The following is a 20,873-nucleotide window of genomic DNA, read 5'->3' as shown; positions in this document are numbered from 1 at the left end:
AAAAAAGGCTAACTGGAGGAGCTGATTTCATGAGAGATATTGTGGAGTTCTAGAAAAGCGAGACCATCAGGGGTGGTTTTTGAGAGGTGTTGTCCTGGTTCTTTGGCTCCTTGCTTGGAAGAATTGCAAGCAGGACTGGTGGGACTGAGTACTGACAGACACAAAGCACTTCCACACAAGCAGCTTTGTTGCAAAGGGAAAGTAAGTTCCAGAGAGAGGAACAGGTCTGTACCCATAAGTGGAGATGACCCTGAGTTTAAAGACAGAGTGTATAGTACACTCTCAAAGTCAGTAGAGAGAGGACTGCTCCAATAAGGAACAGCGTCATCCCAGGGTTAGGATCTGTCCTTTATGCTAATCCCTAATAATATGTTAAGCTGTGGGTGGAATATTCATGTCTTTTTGGGGAAGTGGGTGGAGATTCCTGGAATCATGTATCCTCCCATTTTCTTTGTGTGGCTGTTTACAGAACTGTCATGGTGCTAGGGAGTGTGAATTTTACTATTTAATGAGGGAAAGGTTACTTTTGGTCATAAGCTCCTAACCTCTCTGCATGCTCCTGTTTGGGAAAGTCCCTATCCTCAAGTTCTTGCTGTTGTGGTTGCTTTCTCTCTTTTTATTGGTCCCGACCCTCAGCCCTTGACCACATCCCCCTATTGCCTGTCCTGCCACCTACATGTCTAACCACCTGCTTTGCTGCATGAATACCCTCGTCTTTACCTAACAAGACTTCTTGAGTTCCAGTGGATAATAGCTCTGAGCGAGGGCAGGGCGAGCGTCCACACCCCAGACCCCTTACTCCCCAGACATATGTACAGTGGGCACGAGTGGCATGGGAGACAACTGTGCCAAAGTCACCTAGACTTTCAGTAGGTTTAGTGTGAGCTAGAAACACACATTAGTGTGTAAATAAAATAGAGCTTTGTACAGCTGCAGCACCACAGTAGAGAGATTTAGGGACATTGCTATTGTAACACAACCAAAGCTTAACCAGACTAACACAACCCATAGAGCAGGGGTCCTCAAACTTTTTAAACAGGCAGTTCACTGTCCCTAGACTGTTGGAGGGCCATTGAAGAATGAAGCGCACATTCCACACATCCAGACTGTGGGTGCGGAACGAGTTGGCTGCTTAGCAGGACAGGCAGCGATGGCAAACACACCTGACCCGGCGGGCCCGATAAATGTCCTCCTTGGGTCGCAAGTGGCCCTCGGTCCGTAGTTTGAGGACGCCTGCCATAGAGCAATAACCATGAGTGGACTAAGTGTGAGTACATGATATACTCCTTTTGGGGATGGAAGGAAGAATTGGAAGATTCTGATGAGAGGAATAGAGATCCTGCAATCAAGCTAGGAGGGTACAATGCCACTACCATTTTGAATTAAATGTAATTTGACCTTGTTGGGGCACAGAATTAATTCTTTGGTGTATTCTGTCTCCTTGAACCTTAGGGAGGAAGCTGAGGCTAGGGTTCAGACCAGGGCTGTCTCACACTGAAGCCAATATTCTTTCTATCACACAACACTGAGTCTGCTTTCCATTTTGCTCTGTTTTGGTCTCTGTGCTTGCACATGCGTCATTTTAAAATATGTGTAATCATACCATGTTATGTATTTTATTATGACTACTCTAGAGAAAATGAGTCTTTCCTACTGAAGACCTTGACATAGTCATAGCTTAAAACAACGACAATAACAACAACTATTATTTGAAATACTTCACGGTTAGTTCTTCTTCCCATGAAAAATGCTTTGGAGTTTGAAAACCCTTAAGCTCTTCTTCCACAGCTGTGGGGGCTGGTAGGATTGAAAGAGTTTCAAATGTAGAGGAATTTTTGTTTCCTTGGCAATCTTATAATTCAAACAGCTTCAAGTTTTTAAATGTCACACTTGTGATGTACTATAGGTAGTCATTAATAAACATGAATGAGTTTTTGAGGTTCAGAAAAATGGCAGTAAATAAAGAAATGGAAACATTGATGCAGAAAACAGGTGCACGGTATAGGGAGCTCCACTGGCTGATGCTTGCACAGAGTTCAGCTCAGCCACATTGGCTCTGATATTCACAGCCAGCAGGGCAATTTTCCAAAAGTACAGGGCTCGTGATGTCACTCCCCACTTACCTGCCTTGATGGCTGGCTTCCCATGGATGTAAGGTCATTTTTCTTTGTTCTTTCTTGGATTTTATTTTCAATGTAGCAGTCAAATCTGGTTGCATGCCTAACCCACTTTAACTTTTTTGACCTCTTTCCCTGCTCTTCTATGTATTTGGCTACATGTCAAGCCACAAGAGTACCAGACATACTAGCCTATATTCCGAAACAGGTCATATCTTTTCATGTCTCTATGCTTTGCTCAAAACATTTCCCTCCCTCTGCTACCCAGAGTGGCTTATGTGACTTTCAGAGCCCACCTGATACATTGGCTCTTGGGTTTAATGTCCCCTGGTACTCAAAGGTAGAAGCATTCAGCACTTCCATAGCTTCTACCAAGCACTTGAATCTCACCTATGGGGAAGACCCGACCATTCAGTGTCCCTCCTGCCCCTGAGTCCTCAACAAGGCACAGTGCCCAGGAGTTACGCATTTATCACCTTCTGTCCCTTGCACTTCATACACCATTGGCTCATAGTAAGTACTCAAGGAATGTTTGTTGAAGGAATATTTAAATATTTGACAGAGAGCTCATAGATAATTGAGGTTCCTCCACCTTCCTTAATTTAATATTTTCTTGGTCCACATTGAGCAGAGGACTCACTTTTAAATCCAGTAGTGTACCAAGGACAGGGCACTGGGAACAGTTTGTCCTGAGTGCAGGCAATGAGGGGTCTGGATTATAAAAACAGTAATAAGAACAATTGAAAGTAGGTCTTCTTTTTATTATTGCCAGGCACAGGTGATGCTAACCAATGGCAGTGATGAAAATAGTCCCCTTTAGCCCACTCTTAGCCCCAATCCATCCTTGATAGGGCAGTGCCAGGATCACTCATGGGTCCCTTCTCTGTGCAGAACATTTCGGTCATGCACACCGTTTCTGTAGGGATTTCTCCTAGGACTTATTAATCCATCCATCCATTTGACAGATATTTGCATAGTTATTAACATAGAGCAGGCATTGGTATACAAAGATGAACAAGAAAGAGGTGCTCCTCCTCTCTTAGAGCTTAAGTTGCAGTTGAGGACAGATTAAAATGAGTATCCACTCAATGCATGTGCACACACACACACAAACACACACACACTTAGGGGTGACAACAGCTTGAGGAGAGCAACCCAGGATGATGTGATGGTGACGGAGGACAGGTGCCTTCAGACATGGTGGCAGTGATGGTGCCTGGGGTGGTGCAAGGTGATCTGAGTTCTGAGGAAAGAGAAGGAGCAGAAATGTGAGTAACAAAAAGAAGGCTCTCAGCAGAGAGAACACCAAGTGTGAAGCCCTGAGGTCGGAAAAGGATATTACAGGACAACACCTGCCAAGTCCCCAGTAAGGACCATGGGTGCTATGCTTCTCCTGTCTTTTAAATCCTGTTCTTAGGCTACCACTTCAGCTTAGCTGTGCTCTGCATACTCTTCTGAGTTTTCTGGACAGCACAGGGCAAAGTCTGGCAAAGAAATGGAGTGCGTGTTGTCCCAGTGCCTGTTTCTCTGTGGCCGGCTCTTGTGGTTGGTAGCACTGGGCATGTGAATGCAGACAGAGGGTTCTATGTCTCTCTCTTCAATTGTCAATGGAAAAAAAGCCAAACTCTGTAAAATAATTTCAAAGAGATTTATTCTAAGTCAAATTTGAGGACCATGACCTGGAGCCACTCTCAAGAGGCTTTGGGCAAGTGGACTCGATGTGACTGGGTTACAGTTTGTTTTTTATACATTTCAGGGAAACAGGGGTTACAGGTAAAGTCATCAATCAATATGTGGGAGGCATACATTGGTTTGGCCCAAAAAGGTGGGACATCTTGAAGGGGGAGTGTGTCTTACAGGTTATAGGTGGGTTTAAAGATTCTTTGGATTGTAATTGGTTAAAGACATGAAGCTTTGTCTAAAGGCTTGGAATGTTTTAAAATAAGGAGCTGTTATCAGAGATAAGTCAGGGGACATAGATTTGTTGTATAAATTGAGGACCTGCAGGTCTGTCTCACATACCCTTAGGCCTGTTAATGGGTTACAAAGGAAGTCCCCAAGAAGGGAGGGGGGCATGATGAGGCATGTCTGACCTCCCTCCTCTTGGCAGACAATTTAGTTTTAGAATATTACTTTGACCACGAGGGGGTCTATTCAGTCAGCAGGTGGGGGTTGAGCCTTACAATTTTACTTTAGTCCACACAATCATCACCTCTTGCTCTCCATCACACGGTTCCAATGGGCAAACAAAGCAGGTCCAATAGTTTTCCTTCCTGTCTAGTCTATGTTGCATTCCTGGAGTTTTGGTTCATCTCATCGGGCACATTAATTCCTTAGGTAAAGCTCAGAGTGGTTGAGTTGCTTACTTCGAGTCACACAGGTATTTAGTGGTAGTGCTTGAGCTAATAATATGTGTTACCTTTCCCTAAATACCGAGTGTATGCTGAACAATGTGAAAGGCACTTCACACAGACTATCTCTTTTCTCAATAGTCCCAGATGTTATAGGAAAGAAAATGAAGTGAGAAATCCTAATTAAGTGGCTGTTACCAGAGATTTTCAAGAGAAAAATCTCTTTCTCCTTTATGTATCTCACATTGTCTCAAGATGAATATGCCTTTCAAAATATATAGGCCCATTTTTATAGACACTTTTTTTTTTTAAGAGACAATGTCTTGCTGAGGCTCGAGTGCAGTGGCAAGATCATAGCTCACTGCAAGCCCCAACTCCTGGGCTCCATTGAGCCTCCTGCTTCAGTCTCCTGAGTAGCTGGGGCTACAGGAGCATGCCACTGTGCTTGGCTAACATTTTTTTTTATTTTTTGTAGATATAGGGGTCTCACTATGTTGCCCGGGCTGGTACTGAATTCTTGGCCTCAAGTGATCTTCCCACCTCAGCCTGGAATTAAGGAGTGAGCCACCACACCCAGGCTATAGGCACTTCTGGGGACCCCTATAGATACATGCTAGGTTTTTACTGTAGACCTGTCTGTATAATATCTGGCACAGTGGGCTACACTTTAAAATCATTGATACCTCAATGCCTCTGGGTCACTAACTAGTTGTGTAACGGATTCAGCATCACCCAGGACTACAAACACCACCAGAGCAGATGGAATTGGAACATTAGTGGGATACGCTTTGACAACCACCAACCAGCTGCAATCCTCAAATTCTCCTTCTCTGCCTCCTAGGCTGTCTGTTCTCTTCACTTTGAAAAGTGGAAAACTGAGGGGCTGTGTCAACTTTAAGAAATGTGAGTATAGTAAGGAGACTTTTCATAAGGCCTATTATGCTAGAAGCAGCAGGGGAAAATTTATGCTCCCAAAAGGTAAAATAATTACTAAGCAAAGATACAGATAATTGCTCAAGCTCTAGGATACTTTAGGAATATGGGTAATTGTAACATAAGTGAATGACTTTCACCTAGGAAATTATTGACAAAATATATAATTTATAATTCTGTATTGTTTAATATTGATTAGTATCTGTCAACTAGTATATGACTGTACAATCTCTATGAAATAGGACATCTGAAGTTCAAATGGTTAAAACATTCCAGAAAGCAATTGAATAATACGTACTGAGGTCTGTAACAATGAGTATAGTCTTTTGTTGAGTAATTCTATTACTGCTTCAAGAAATCTCTTTTAGGAAATAATAATATCTGAAGCAAAGATTTATGAACAAAGATTTCATTAAGTGATCCTATAATAGCAATATTGCAAAAGTGATATTGAAAACAATTGAAATATCTGTTAAAATGTTATTATGTGCTATGCAATCATATGTACAGTTGAGCCTTGAATGACATGGGGATGAAGGATTCTGACCCCTCAAACCATCAAAATTCTAGTATAATTTAGCCCCCCAAAACTTAACTACTAATAGCGTCTTCTTGACAGACAGCCTTACCAATAACATAAACAGTCAATTAACATATATTTTGAATGTTATATGTATTTTATACTGTACTCTTGCAATAAAGTAAGCTAGGGAAAATGTCATTAAGAAAATTATAAGGAAGAGAAAATATATTTACTATTCAAGAAATTGACACGTGGATCATCAGGAAGGTCTTCATCCTCTTTTTATCCAAGTTGAGTAGGCTGAGGAGGAGAAAGAAGAGGAGGGATTGATCTCACTATTTCACGGTTGGCCAAAGAGGATGAGGTGGAGGAGGTAGAAGGGGAGGCAGACATGCTCCATGTAAATTTATGGAAATTCATCATAATTTCTGTCTGACTTTTAGCTTTTTATTTCTCTACAGATACTTTATGTGGCCCCGATCCTTTTTCCACCATGTGCTTTAGCTTCAGAGCCCATGTCATAGAAGAATTCATGTTGTTAAAGAAGACAAAAGGAGTCTTGAATAATTGGAACCCTTCTGTCAGATTGTGTAATGTCAATTTGTTTTCTGGCACTGCTTTCTCTACATCTTCTTCCTCATCATCTAGAACTGGTTTAGAAGCACGAATCTCATGAAGTCATCTTTTGTTAATTCCTCTGGTGTGGCGTCTAATAGCTCTTGACTTTCTCCAAGATCCATATCTTGAAACTTTTCACCCTCCCGTCCCCTTGTTTTGCCATGTCCGTAATCTCTTGCATGATTTACTTGATTGGCTTTGTCACGAATCCTGGGAAGTTATGCACAACATCTGGGCATAGTTTTCTTTAGCAGAAAGTTATCATTTCAGGCTTGGTGGTTTTCATGGCTTTTTTCTATAGCAAGGATAACATCTTCAGTGGTGTCACTCTTCAGGTCTTTCATGATGTTCTCTCTATCAAGGTTCTCTTTCATAGCATTGATAATACTTTCCAGGGAGTACCATGTGTAATGGGGCTTAAAGGTCCTTATGGCCCACTGATCTAGAGGTCGAATTAGGAACATTGTGTTTGGGGGCAAGTAGACTACTTTGATGCCTTTGGTTTTGAGCTCCTCTCTTCTTGCCTTGAAGCTCGATGCTTGCTTCTCTTCACTACTAAGAAATATGCTTTGTGGTATTTTTTTTTAGAATACTTTTTTCTGCATTAAAAACATGATATCCTTTCTCCTTAATATTTTCTTAATGGCATCTGGGAACTCATCTTTTGTTTTTAGGAGCTGTTTTTCCTATTATCTTGACATATTTTAAGCCAAATCTCTTTTAAGATTATCAAACCATCCTTTGCTGGCATTAAATTCTCCAGATTTACCTCCTTCACCTTCCTTTTTCTTTAAGTTGTCATAAAAACAAATTCACTTTTAAAAAATATTATAGTCTATATGTATGCATATAGACTTTCTTTAGCAATCCTGTACCCACATAAAAGCTGCATTTTCAATACAAGATAAAAAGGTATTTCACAAATAAATGCAAGATTTCATTCCTGCTGGCACAGCTGCAGCAACATCTTTACAAATTTTCTTTTCTTTTTTTACAATGATCCTCTCACTGTATTTATTTATCTTGAAATGGGGGGCAACCACAGTCGGAGACCTCAATCTATGATACATAGCAAACAATTTAATGTTTTTTGTAATGTTATGACTTTTCTCTGCTTTTCAGGAGCACTTCCAGCATTCCTAGTGGCACTTTGTATAGGTCCCATGGTGTTATTCAAGGTTTACGATATTGCATTAAACAAATAGAAAAATGTATGAGAACTGCAAGTGATCACTTTTTACTGTGATATGCAATTTACCAAAGAGACAAACTGTTCCTAATCATATGATTAGTGTTGCATAGCATTTTAAGTGGATACTGGTAACTTTTGAGTAATAGCCCCAGAAGGTGGCTACAAAATAATTATTAAACAATAGTACAATACATACTACAGTTAATTTTATGCAGTTATAATACATACAATTATAATATAATACTGCATTTATATTTGTTTACTTTTCTCTTGACTTCGGATGGTAACATATACAGTGTGTATTAAACTTTAACTTAACTATATTAGATTTTTTTATATTTTATGGTAGTATATAATAAAGTATTTTATGGTAGTATATAATAAAGTATATAATAAATAAACTAGTACCTCCATATATTTTATGCTTTCATGACATACCTAATTTATTCTTAATGTTTTTAAATATTTCTAGGATATATGATTGGTCTGTGGGTTTTTTCAAATTGTCACCAGACATCTCTAAAAAGTTTCCAATATATTTATTGAAAGATATCTACATATAAGTGAATTCATATAGTTCAAACTCATGTTGTTCAAGAATCAACTGTCTTGTTTAATATTTTACAAGCATCAGGCCCATCTGACATAATGTCTAGAACAAATCCTGTTCTGAGGAAAACACTCTACAACCATTTAATATCCTGAACCTCTTGGTTGGAATACCATAATTCATTTGTGTAACAGATTGAACACTAACCAAAACCACAAAAAACACCAGAAAGGTTGGACTGGAATATTAACAGGGTCTCCATTGATGACAACATTTTACTGGCCTAGGTGTTGTTATACAGAAATTCTTATACATTTCATGGTACTAGAGGTTGATAATTGTTTAACTGTTTTGATACATAGGGTTAATTCTGAGAATAAAACATAAAGGAAGAAATTGAAAACAAAGAGTAACAACAGAAAGTATTACTTCAAAAGATATATGTTGTAGCATTTATAATAGTCAAAGCTTATAAACATATTAAATAGGAACGACTTAATGTATAAAAATTATAAGACAGATTAAGTAATTTTGTGGCATGGAATACAATGGTGTATCATGTATTCTTTTTGACTACACAAAGTTTTTTTTTTCAGAGAGCTACATAAAAATGTGTGAACATGTTTATAATATAATGTTAGTTGGAAAATACAGGATAAAAAGGGGAATGTAACTATAACACATAAACTTATTCTTCTGTGCACTAAGGCAATACAGTATTCAAAACACAGTTAACCGTGTGGTTGGTGTGGTGAGGTGGTAGATCTCTTTCTTTCTCTTTCCTTCCTGCCTTCTCCCTTCACACCCAGTTTCTTTGACAGTCACTCACAATGAAAATATAATAACATTAAAGATGTATAGTGTGTTCTCAGAGGAAACTGAGGACAAATGAAAGGATATCAGTGCTTTATCAATACTTTATTCGACATGCTCATAGAGAACATCTCGCATTATTAAGGAACACATGGAGGGAGAGTGTTTTCCTAAGAAGTGCTGAAGACTGAACATATAAGTAGATTATTAAAAGATTTGGAACATTTTTGAATGAAAGGCATACAAAAGATTGTTGAGCTCAGCTGGATATTTAGGGAAAACACTTAGCTTTTGAATTTGATTTTTCACAAAATACCTCTCAAAATCTTTGGCACAAAATCCTCAGTCTTGAAAGTGGCAATGTCCAGATTTTTAGGTTTCCATTAAGTTCTGCTTTGTGGACTTGAAGACTTGTCATTTGAAAAGATGGGTGAGACCCTTTCTCCAAAGGTCTCCATCACCTCTCCAAAGAAGACTTTTTAATTAGTTTAAAACAGTCAGTGGCAGTGAGGATACCCATAAGAAACAGATGGCAAACCTAACTGTAGAGGTATGGGGTGGGCTGTAGGGGAAACACAGAATAGAACGCACAAACCTGGGCTAATAAAAAAAAAATGAGATGGGAGAAACAGTTAACCAGCACCCAGTGGCTTCAGAGGAGTAATGACTTTAATCAGGGATCTGCCTGGGACCCGAGGAAATAAAGAACCTGACTTCCCTCTTCCCACCTGTCAATATCCTGCCAGATGTTGGCTCAATCTGTTGGCCAAATCCAACTGAAAGCAAGAATGCAGTCCGTAGAGATTTTCCTGGAGAAAAGCTAGGGTGATGAAGAATGGATCTAGGGAGACAGGCAGAAGATAACCTGAACGCAATCCAAAAAAGAAATAACAAACCTCATAAAACAGTATGTTTTTCATCATTGCTGTTGGTGAAAAGAAGCCGAAGGATCATTTCTTTGGGGAAACTAAACAGAGTGTAGTGTTTGGACCAGATGGCTTAAAATTTTCCATTTAATTCTGAGACTTTGTAATTCTAAGGTACCTCGACTGAACTAGAGACAAATAAATAACCAACGCAATTACAATTGCATATTATGGTCACCAACTTCAAGTGGGAAAATTGAGCTTTTTATCCCTTTTATAGAGCAATAACCTTTTCCAGCATCCACACTGATTATCTCTGGAAGACTTTTACAAAGCAATAAAACCAATGGTATATTTAATTGAAGTATGGGTGTTGATGATCAACAAGCACAACCTGGGATGAATATTTAATGAGAGCTCTTTTCATTTGTCACCCACCCAAAGACCAGGGTGTATGAGAAATACATTTTAATAAGAGCTCACATATATTAAGTCCTCGCCATATACCAGGCACTGAGCCATACACTTTATATTAACTTATTTCATCTTGCCAAGAGCTCTTTAAACTATGCACTTTTGTTGCCATCTCCTCCTTGTCTATGCAGGGAAGCAGCCAGGGAAATGTGCTACTCAGATCTCTCGCTGTGGGAGGCACACTTACTTATGGCTCCAGCTGCTGACCCCCAGACTCCATTACAAGGCTTGTTGAAACCACACTTCCTGCAGGCTGCCGCAGCCCCAGTGACTGAGCACAGCACGGCACTGCACTCCCATTCCAGTTAGATGCAGGACTCCTTTAATGGGCAATGCTGGCTCAAGAACACCCATAAGGCTGGCCAAACCTGTCTTGAAACTGTGCTGCAGTCAGAGATCCTTCCTACTCAAGACTTCTTTCCCTGTCTTCTTTCACAGCCATCAGACCCATATAGACATCTGACGGCTTCTCTTTTGCTCCCTCCCTGCTATGGACCAAATTGCATTCCTCCTCACCTCAAGCCATATTCATGTGCTGAAGCCCTAACCCCTAAGGTGATTATGTAAAATAGGATCTTTAGGAGGTAAGGTTAAATGAGGTCATGAGAGTTGGCCTCTAATCTAATGGAAAGGTGGCCTTTTAAGAAAAAACACATTCATCCTCTCTTTCTCTCTCTCTTTCTGTGTGTGTCTCTGTCCCACCGTATGAGGACACAGTGAGAAGGTGGGTGTCTGCAAGCCAGGAAGAGAGCCCTCACCAGAAACTAAATTGGCTGGCACCTTGATTTTGAATTTCTCAGCCTCCAGAAGTGTGAAAAAATAAATTACTGTTGTTTAAGCCACCTGGTCTATGGTATTTGGCGCAGCAGCCGACGCTGACTAAAACACTCCTTCAGTAAATGTCTTAGATGTCTAATACCGTCTTCGCACTGGTTCTCAGTGGGCCCAAACTAATGCGTGCACCATCAGGAATTCTAGGTGTTTGCCAGAATTCACTGACCTTGACCTTGGAAGTGGTAAAGCTGATGTGCAAATGCAGGCCACTGGACTCGAGAGTCTCCATCTGCTTCCTCACTAAGCCACACTGCCTTGAGAGTCATGGAATAGCTTAGCTTGCCTAGGAACACCTTCCATCCTCACTTAACCAAAGCATTTCTGCTTTTATCTTTTTTGCCTGGCTTGAAATCAGGCAGCTATTGTATCTTCACTCCAACAAAACACCTCTGGTACTTCCCTTCATGTCTCATGATGGCACAGGGCCCAGATGCCTACTCATTCTCCCGGACAGGCAAGCTAGACAGATGGGAGTGTAAATAGGTTCCAGCATTTATCAGTTGGGAGACCTAAACCACATTGACTACCAGGAGCCTTTGTTTAATTATATGAGAAAGTGAGAATATCCATTCTTGAATCATGGGTCACTTGGAGGACTCAGTTCACATTTAAGAACTAGGGACATTGGCTGATACCTACAGACACTTATAAATAATATATTCCACCCCTATTCGGGTGCATATTTTGATTTATTTGAATGGGTTGCTCGTAAAACTGTGGCCCAGAAGTGAATGAAATATTCTCACTTGCAGTGATAAACGTTTCTACTCCCTCCCTGCCTGCTGTGAGATTTGCGATGGACAGACTTGGGAAACTCCATTCAGAAGCTTTCCCTGGCTTTGACATTTCTGCATATGTTCCTGCTGATCAAAAGAAAAGATTCTGATTTCCTAGCTTGATTATCTTGTTCCTCAAATTTCTCATGAACTTGATCATTAGGTCCTGACTGGCCTGAGTTACTGTCACAGCCTATGTCTGAAGCTGCTTTTTCCAATGGGGAAAGATGAGTCAAGAAGGTCGTTATTTCAAACCACAATTTGATCTTCAATGAAGCACACTCTGTTTTCAACTGTTTCTAATAGGTCTTTATTAGAACCTATCTTAGAAAGTTAAAACAATTGCTGTTGCTGTTTTTACCATCTCTAAAATTGAATATTAGAGGTAAGGCTCTATCTTTGGAACAGAATAACCTTCAGAGGGAAATGGGTAAAAATTTGGTTCTGCTCCTAGTAAGCCATGTCACCTTAGACAACTTCCTTAATTTCTCTGTGTTTGATTTCTGCAACCAGAAAATGAGGGTGATTTTACCTTTTCTGGGGATTTCTCCTGAGGATTAAATGAAATGAACATAAAGCTGCAGCTTGATTATATGAGGAAGTTCCTAAAGAAACGGTCATGGGTGTGCCTGATAATTTAATTAAGTTGCTACTCACGCCATCTCTTCTCTGTTCCAAATCATAAGTCATCAAGGCTCTTCAGGGTTTTAAAAATCTTGCAGTAGGGAATTTTCACTATTTTATTCCCAAGAAAGCATAGAATGGCATGTTGAAAGTTGCAGTCCCACGTAGGATTAATATCATTAGTAGACACTATTATGGGTGTGTTTTTGGTTGTTGTGTTGCTTTTGTTTTTGTTCAAAGAGTTTTATTTATTTTTATTGAATCTTAGTTCTGTTGAGAAATCAAATTTTAGGCCACACGTAGCACACCTTTGGCTGTGCTTATCTTCATATCTATCTGATCTTTGAATGACTCTTTTTAAATATACCAGAACACCTGCAATGTCCCATTGAATTGTCCCTTGGTTATTACCTGCATTGTGAAATACATGCAGCAGGTACCTTTTCCTGTTGCTATAAGTTCTAAAAACATTATACTATTAAGAACAATGAATCTTATTGAATTGTTTTCTTAAAAGTAGTTTTTAAAATATTTTTTCATTCCTAAAAATCATTATTTTACTCTTTTTCTCCAGCTTACTTCTTAATGTGTGTCTAAGAATGACACACTCTGATGTTGATGAGTAGCAATGCACCATAATTCCTTGATAATATTAAGCATCTTGGGGGTGGGGTGGGGGCTCAAGTGACTATCACTGTGAGACGGTCCCATGACTGTGGAAGAAGGGTGCTGTGCTGCTATTGTAACTGGTGGCTTTCCAAAACCATTTGTTTGTGCTAATGGCTTTTCTGCATACTGTAGTATTCTATTTTAGCCTTCCTTTCCTGTGTCTCCCACTGAAAACTAAACTAAAATGTAAATACAATCTTAACTTTAGGCCCCTGATAAGAATCCATAAGCATCAGTTCCTGCCTGCGCCTTTCTGACATCCTCACTCCCGAATGGACCCCAGGAAATCATGTTTGGAGCAATACTTGTCCCCATATTTGAAATATTTCTGCTCAAGGCAAGAAAAATATCAGCCCTCTACCTAAGTGGGAGTCTGACAGAATGGTGATGGCCCTGGAATTTTGGGTCTACTCATTTGTTAGCCATTTAAAGTTAAGGAAGTTACTTAACTTCTGCTCTAGGTTGTGTTTCCCCAAAATTTATATGGTGAAACCTAATTTTAAATGTGGAGCAATTGGGAGGTGGGGCCTTTGGGAGGTGATTAGGTCATGAGGATGGGGCTCTCATGACTGGCATCAGTGCCCTTATTAAAGAGGCCCCAAACAGCCTCCTCACCCCTTCTGTCATATGAGGAAACAGCAAGACGAAAGAAAGTAGGTCCTCACCAGACACCAAATCTATGAGCACCTTGACCTTTGACTTCCTGTCCTCAAGAACTGTGAGAAATAAATTTGTGTTGTTTAAGCCACTCAATATGGTATTTTGTTAGAGCAGCCCAAATGGACTAAAACAGCTTGTCTGTGCCTCAGTTCCCCCATCTGCAAAATGAGAATGATAATACTAGTTTCAATGGCTTAACTTGAGGACTATCTGGGGTATAACATGTAAAGTACCTGTCATATGATAATCCTTTAATAAATATAGCCTATCATTATTATGATTTTTTTCCCTCTTTATCCAGATGGCTCTTGTTCTGAGTGAAAATGCATCTACTCTTCTCTAAGGCTGCTTAATTCTCTGCTCTTAATTCTCATATGAAGCATTATAACTAATGTCCTGTGTTAGACTTTGTGGGGTCATGCTTAGTCTCACAACTGCTTAGTGACTTAAATTCATTTCATCTGCAGCCCATTTTCCCCAGCTGTAAAAGGGGGATCTAACATCATTAGGGGCGTTGTCAAGATTACATGAGCTAATTCACATTAAATGTTTAATGTAATACTTGGGCAATTATGCAAAACTGAGGACATATACTTAAAATTCTGAAACAACAGTATATTGGGTCTGCTCATTTAAGAATCCCATCTTTGTGTCCACCAGCTGATGTGAATTCTTTCACTTCTATAACAAACCACTTACTAATTCATTCACTAGCACTGTTTTGTGTTTTTATTTTTGCTTCTGCTTTTTATAGGCCATTGCTCTGAGAAGCTGAGCCCTCGCTTTTCTTTTCAGAGGGTGGAGAGCGTTTTTTGTTGTTTTTTTTTAAGCAAAGGCTATAGCAGACATCACTACTTCTGTTCTTACTGCTTTCCATAGAACATCAAAATTCATCTGAGGACACTAAATACATTTAAATGTGGAAAAGCGAGACTCTTCTAAATAAATATTCATAAAGTGCAATTTACTAAATGAAAATCTGTACTAAGTGAATATTCATAAAATAGAACCTCATTGAACAGGTACAGCATTTAACCAAGTTATAAAATTCATTAACCAGTGAACACAGTCATCCATTAACAAATTAATCATCTTTCCCTGCTTTAAAAACGAATTCATAACTGAATGGTTTATTATACTGATCTTTTCTCACTAAAAACTATTAATATAGGAACATTGAATGTGGATGGAAGGAAGGTGATAGCTAATATATATATATTTTCTTTTTCTTTTTTTACTGCCCTAATGATATGCTTGAGCCTTCAGTGTAGATTCCTATATAAATTATGCAATAGGAAAAGGACACAACATTTTGTTTTTGCTATTTTTTGTTTGTTGTTCATATTTCCTAAAAATCAATGAATATATTTGATTTTCATAACAATCCTAGTGGTGGTAGGAATCATTACCCCATTTTACAGATAAGGACAGGGAGGCTTAGAGAGATTTTATTGGCTTAAACAGGGTTGCAAACCCCAAGCAGATCTCAGAGCAGCGGCTTGATCCAAGGGCTGTCTGATTCAGAAGTCTGTGTTTTCTTCTCTTACACCCTGCCAGGCAGGGTGCAATATTAACCTTGGTAACAGCCATAACTATTGGATGTTAGCCAAACTGTAAAAACAAATTCCTCCTTCAGGTGTTTGCTAAGTTCACACACTCGCTGCCCACACCTGCTACCTCTGATACCATTCTCAGCAATTTTACTGTCTTCATCTCCCGAGCAAGGATATAGCCCTCAGCAAAGCACTAACATGAAAATGGTTTTATCACACTAGTATCTCTTTAAGTTAAAGTAGAGGGAAACCCAGAGGCCGTTTTCCTTCGTACCAGCTAGAATCAATCAAGTTCATTTTCTTGAGGAAAAGCAACGCGCTCATTTAAGGAAACGACAGGGGATTGTGGATCACAGGTCTTCAGAGCTTGGTGTGCCACGTGTTCCCTACCCTCACCTCCTCAGAGGTGAGGAGACTGAAAACCTCTGTCTGATGATTCTTATTGGCCACTTGGAGTAGCCTGGAAAAAAAGAACAGCGTTTACAGCTGAAATAACGACTTTTATGGATTGAATTATGTCCCCCCCAAAATTCATGCTTTGAAGTCCTAATACCCTACAACTCAAAATATGACCTTATTTGGAGATATAATTTTTATAGAGGTCATCAGGTTAAAGTGAGGCCATCAGGGTGGGCCCTGATGCAGTACAGCTGGTGTCCTTATCAAAAGGGGACATTTGGACACAGAGACACAGATGGAGGAGAGACAATGTCGAGAGATACAGGGAGGTCTGGAACAGATCTTTCCCTCACAGCCCACAGAAGGGAGCAATGCTGCCCTCACCTTGATCTCAGAATTCTAGCCTCCAGAACTGCCAGACAGTGCATGTGTGTTGTTTAAGCCACTAAGTGTGTGGTGCTTTGTAATGGTGGTCCCAGCAACACATACAGCAAGGCTCACAGATCTTTCCCCAACTGCCCTTACCCGCCCTGATCTAGACTCCTTCTCCACTCCCAGAGCACCAGATTTATGGACTGCCCATCCTTGTCCTCCAACTGCCAGCCACTCCCAGCACTGCACCTGCCCTAGAACAAGCTTCTCATAAACAGTTGTGGAATGGATTTAACTTGCAAGGAACACAGACTGGAGCAAGGCATCTTCAAGAAACACATGGAAAACATGTTCGCCTGGCCTAGGTCACACTGCAAATGATGAGGTTGCTAAACAGGTCACTCTGCATCCTAAACACAGCATCAAGAAGAGACTAGAGGAGAAGCAATTAACCTGGTCTTCGTTGTTTTATTTTTCATTTACTGTTGGTTCCTTATCAGGATGAGGTTCCTCATCAAATGGGACAAGTGTGTAAAAGACGATTATAGGTATATGTATTCATTTCCAATAGAGTAGGCTGGCATGATATTCTTTCTGATCTCGTGGAGTTTTTGGATCATGACCTTCCTGGGGGCACTGTTTAAATCACTTTAACTCTTGCTCTCTTCTTGTGTCCTCCAGGCAGCTGTGCCTAAGGAATAGTGTAGGAGAAAACATGGCGGGATTAGCTTAGGCTGCGCTTACTTTCCTGAGTCTCAGGAAAATATATTTTTTAGAGTGACTAAATTTTTTGGAATTGGTAAAAACTTGGCTCATTAAAGCCTTTACATTTAGATTTATAAATATACTTGGTGGAGTTTCGTTTTCATAGCGATAAAGCATATTTCCCTGTGTTTTAAGACAGGACACTTGCAAAATTAGAATATTTTTCTGTGATATCTTGGAGGATCATCATATATACCCTTAGGCTGCCTTGAAATGCTGTTTTATTTTGTGAGCAAAGGGAACCATTGCACACTGTTGGTAGGAATGTAAATGGGTATGGCCATTGCAGAAAACAGTTTGGAGGCTCCTCAAAAAATTAAATCTGGAACTGTCATATGATCCGTCAATCCCACCACTGGGTATATATTCAAAGGAAGTGAAATCAGTGTGCTGGAGAGATATCTGCACTTTACGTTCATCACAGCATTATCACAACAGCCAAAATATGGAATCAACCTAAGTGTCCATCAAAGGATGAATGTATAAATAAAATGCAGCATACATATGCAATGAAAGACTATTTAGCCATACAAAAGAGTGAAATCCTGCCATTTGCAACAGCATGGATGAACCTGGAGGACATTATGTTAAGGGAAATAAGCCAGGCAAAGAAAGACAAAGACCACATGGTCTCACTCATATGTGAAATATAAAAAATTGCATCTCATGGAAGTAAACAGTGAAATGGTAGTTACCAGAGGCTAGAGTGGTTAAGGTGGAGTAGAGTTTGGGGAGATGTTGGTCAAAGAATATATGTTAACATGTTTACAATTAGATGGGAGGAGTACATTCAAAAGATCTATTGTATAGCACGGTGACTATAGTTGATGAAGATGTATTGTATTCTTGAAAAATGCTAAGAGAGTGGATGCTAAGTGTTTTCTCCACAAAAATGATAGATACGTGAGGTAATGCATTTATTGATTAGCAAGATTTAACCATTCCATAATGTATATATACTTTAAAACATCTTGTCGTACACAATAAATGTATATCACTTATATGTCGATTTAATGTATGTATTAAAGAAAAGAAAAGTCAGGCAGTGATTCCCTAAGGATAATTTTTGGTAACTAAGATCTTACCTTTTACTGCTATAGACATTAGTCTTTTGAAATTCCAGTTTCTTTAGGGAGGCAGCTTACATTAGCTGAGTGGTCATGCATGTTCTAATAAGCATTTGTAAACAAGAATTTTTTGTTAGAAAGAAATGGTCTCTTGTAACTGCAGGGTATAAACCCACTACCTGGCACATGTCAGGTTATCTTCTCTTCAACCTCTTCCTTAACTGATCAGAAAAAACACCGTCAAACTGGTTAAAACTGTGAATAAAATGACCCTTAACTGATGCTACGCAATGGTCTGAGGTTCCATTGAGAATCACACATGAGCTTTAGTTTCTGAAATTTTGTACTAACTTACACGTGTGTGTATGTGTGCATGTGTGTGTATTTTTGCATGTAATTGTGTTTGAGTGTGTGTGTGCATGTTGCTTCTTGATTGTCAGCATGCTTGTAGTGGATGGTGAGTGCCCTGCTTCGAGATAGACCTAGTATTGAATCCTGCCATAGTCACTTGCGAGGGCTTTGGTGGTAAAGTACCCCACACTACCCGGCTGACACAACAAAAATGTGCCTCACAGTTCTGGAGGCAGGAAGTCCAAGATCAAGGTGTCAGTGGGGTTGGCTACTTCTGAAGGCCGTGAGAGGGAATCTGTTCCATGCCTCTCTTCATGCTTCAGGTAGCTTTGCTGGCAATACTGGCTGTTCCTTAGCTTGTAGAAACATCACTCTCATCTCTGCCTCCATCTTCACGTGTGCTTTATCTGTCTCCAGATTTCCTATTTTTATAAGAAAAATAAAAATAAATAAAAATAAAAATAAAAATTTAAGGGCGGGCGTGGTGGCTCACGCCTGTAATCCTAGCACTCTGGGAGGCCGAGGGAGGAGGATTGCTCAAGGTCAGGAGTTTGAAACCAACCTGAGAGAGACCCCATCTCTACTGTAAATAGAAAGAAATTAATTGGCCAACTAATATATATAGAAAAAAAATTAGCCGGGCATGGTGGCGTGTGCCTGTAGTCCCGCTACTCGAGAGGCTGAGGCAGCAGGATGGCTTGAGCCCAGGAGTTTGAGGTTGCTGTGAGCTAGGCTGACACCATGGCACTCACTCTAGCCTGGGCAACAAAGCTAGACTCTGTCCCCCCCCCAAAAAAAAAACTTTATACTGGATTAGGGCTCACCCTAATGACCTCATTTAAGTTCTGTAAAGACCCTATCTCCAAATACACTCACATTGTGAGGTACTCAGGGTTAGAACTTCAACACACGAACTTGAGTGGGGACACATTTCAACCCATCTGGCATCTGGCATTACCAGTGACTACCTCTGCCAATGGGAAAGTCACGTGATCTTTTTTAGCCTCATTTGCCTCATCTGTGAGAGGAGGCAGATACCACATATACCCTCACAGGATTACTGTGAGGATTCCTGAGGCCATACGGTAAATTGCTTTGTGATCATAATCCAAGTGCTATGTATGGTTATTGGGCCAGGGAGGTCCCCCAGGCCATAGTAAAGCATGCATATTAGAGCACAGGGCAGTTGTCAGGACATCTGTATCCTAACTCCTAATAAGAGAAGGGAATAACTTTTGATAAGCATCTACTATGTGCCAGTGGGACTCCAGCTGAACCTGAGAGAAACTCAGGTTTGCCTGACTTTGTCTGAAAAGGGCTCAGTTTGTTGGTCTGAAAGCATCTATTTGCACACACCGGGCATCTCCCTTTTATCGACTAGAATATGGTGAAGGGACATGTGCATTGTGGGGGATTCCCGTGGTGGTAGTGGCAAAGACTGCGGGTTGAACTCTCAAGAATGGAAGACTCTCAAGTAGAATGAAAAGGAGCTCTTCTCTGAATGCATGCTGAGGGGCTCAAAGGCTGCACCAACCCAACTGAGGCACCTTAGGGTGCGGAGATTTGAGATGCCCCAGAAGATGTCTCCTTAGCAGGGCAGTGTTCACCTGCCATAGAACACACCTGCAGGAGTGGGCTTGGCCACCCTGGATCCTGTATGTCATCAGCTTGTTTATAAACATTTGGGAAGTGTGTCCAAAAAATCCTAGAAATAATCCTGGAGTGGGGAGTGCACCTTGAAGGTGAATGAGGTCATATGATTATACTAGGAACGTGGATCAGTAATACTTACGGTGCTCCATCTGTATCCACAAACTGAGAAGCCTGGAGAATATCTATGTTTCCCATTTATCATTTAATTTCAACCTTACAAAAACCTGTGAGGTAGTTATGATTTCCTGTTTTAAAGATGAGGCAACTGAGTATCTTTGGTTAAGCCGTTTACCTGTCCTTGTGCTTCCCAAGCAAATCCTATATCACTTGCATGGTTCAGGGCACATGCACCCACCACTTGCTCTTTTTTATATTAAATAGTTTCTTTAAATTGATTTCATCTTACTTAAAGTTGTCTTCAGAAACAATATACATGAAATTAAGGGTTTTCTATGATATATATGCGTGTGTATATTTTTTCAAATAGCCATCAAAATAAACATGCAATTGTTAAAACTAAAAATTATCACTCAGAAATTCCACTGTTAGGTAGTTACCCAAGGGAAATGAAAATACATATTCATACAGAAAATTGTATATGAATGTTCAGAGCAGCGTTATTTATGATAGCCAAAAATGGAAACAACTCAGATATCCATTCGCTCATTTATTGAGCAAATAAAGAAAGCGTGGTACATCTATATAATGGAATA

Source organism: Microcebus murinus, chromosome 3 (assembly GCF_040939455.1).
Source record: "Microcebus murinus isolate Inina chromosome 3, M.murinus_Inina_mat1.0, whole genome shotgun sequence".
Lineage (NCBI taxonomy): Eukaryota > Metazoa > Chordata > Mammalia > Primates > Cheirogaleidae > Microcebus > Microcebus murinus.
This window is presented reverse-complemented; position numbering follows the sequence as displayed.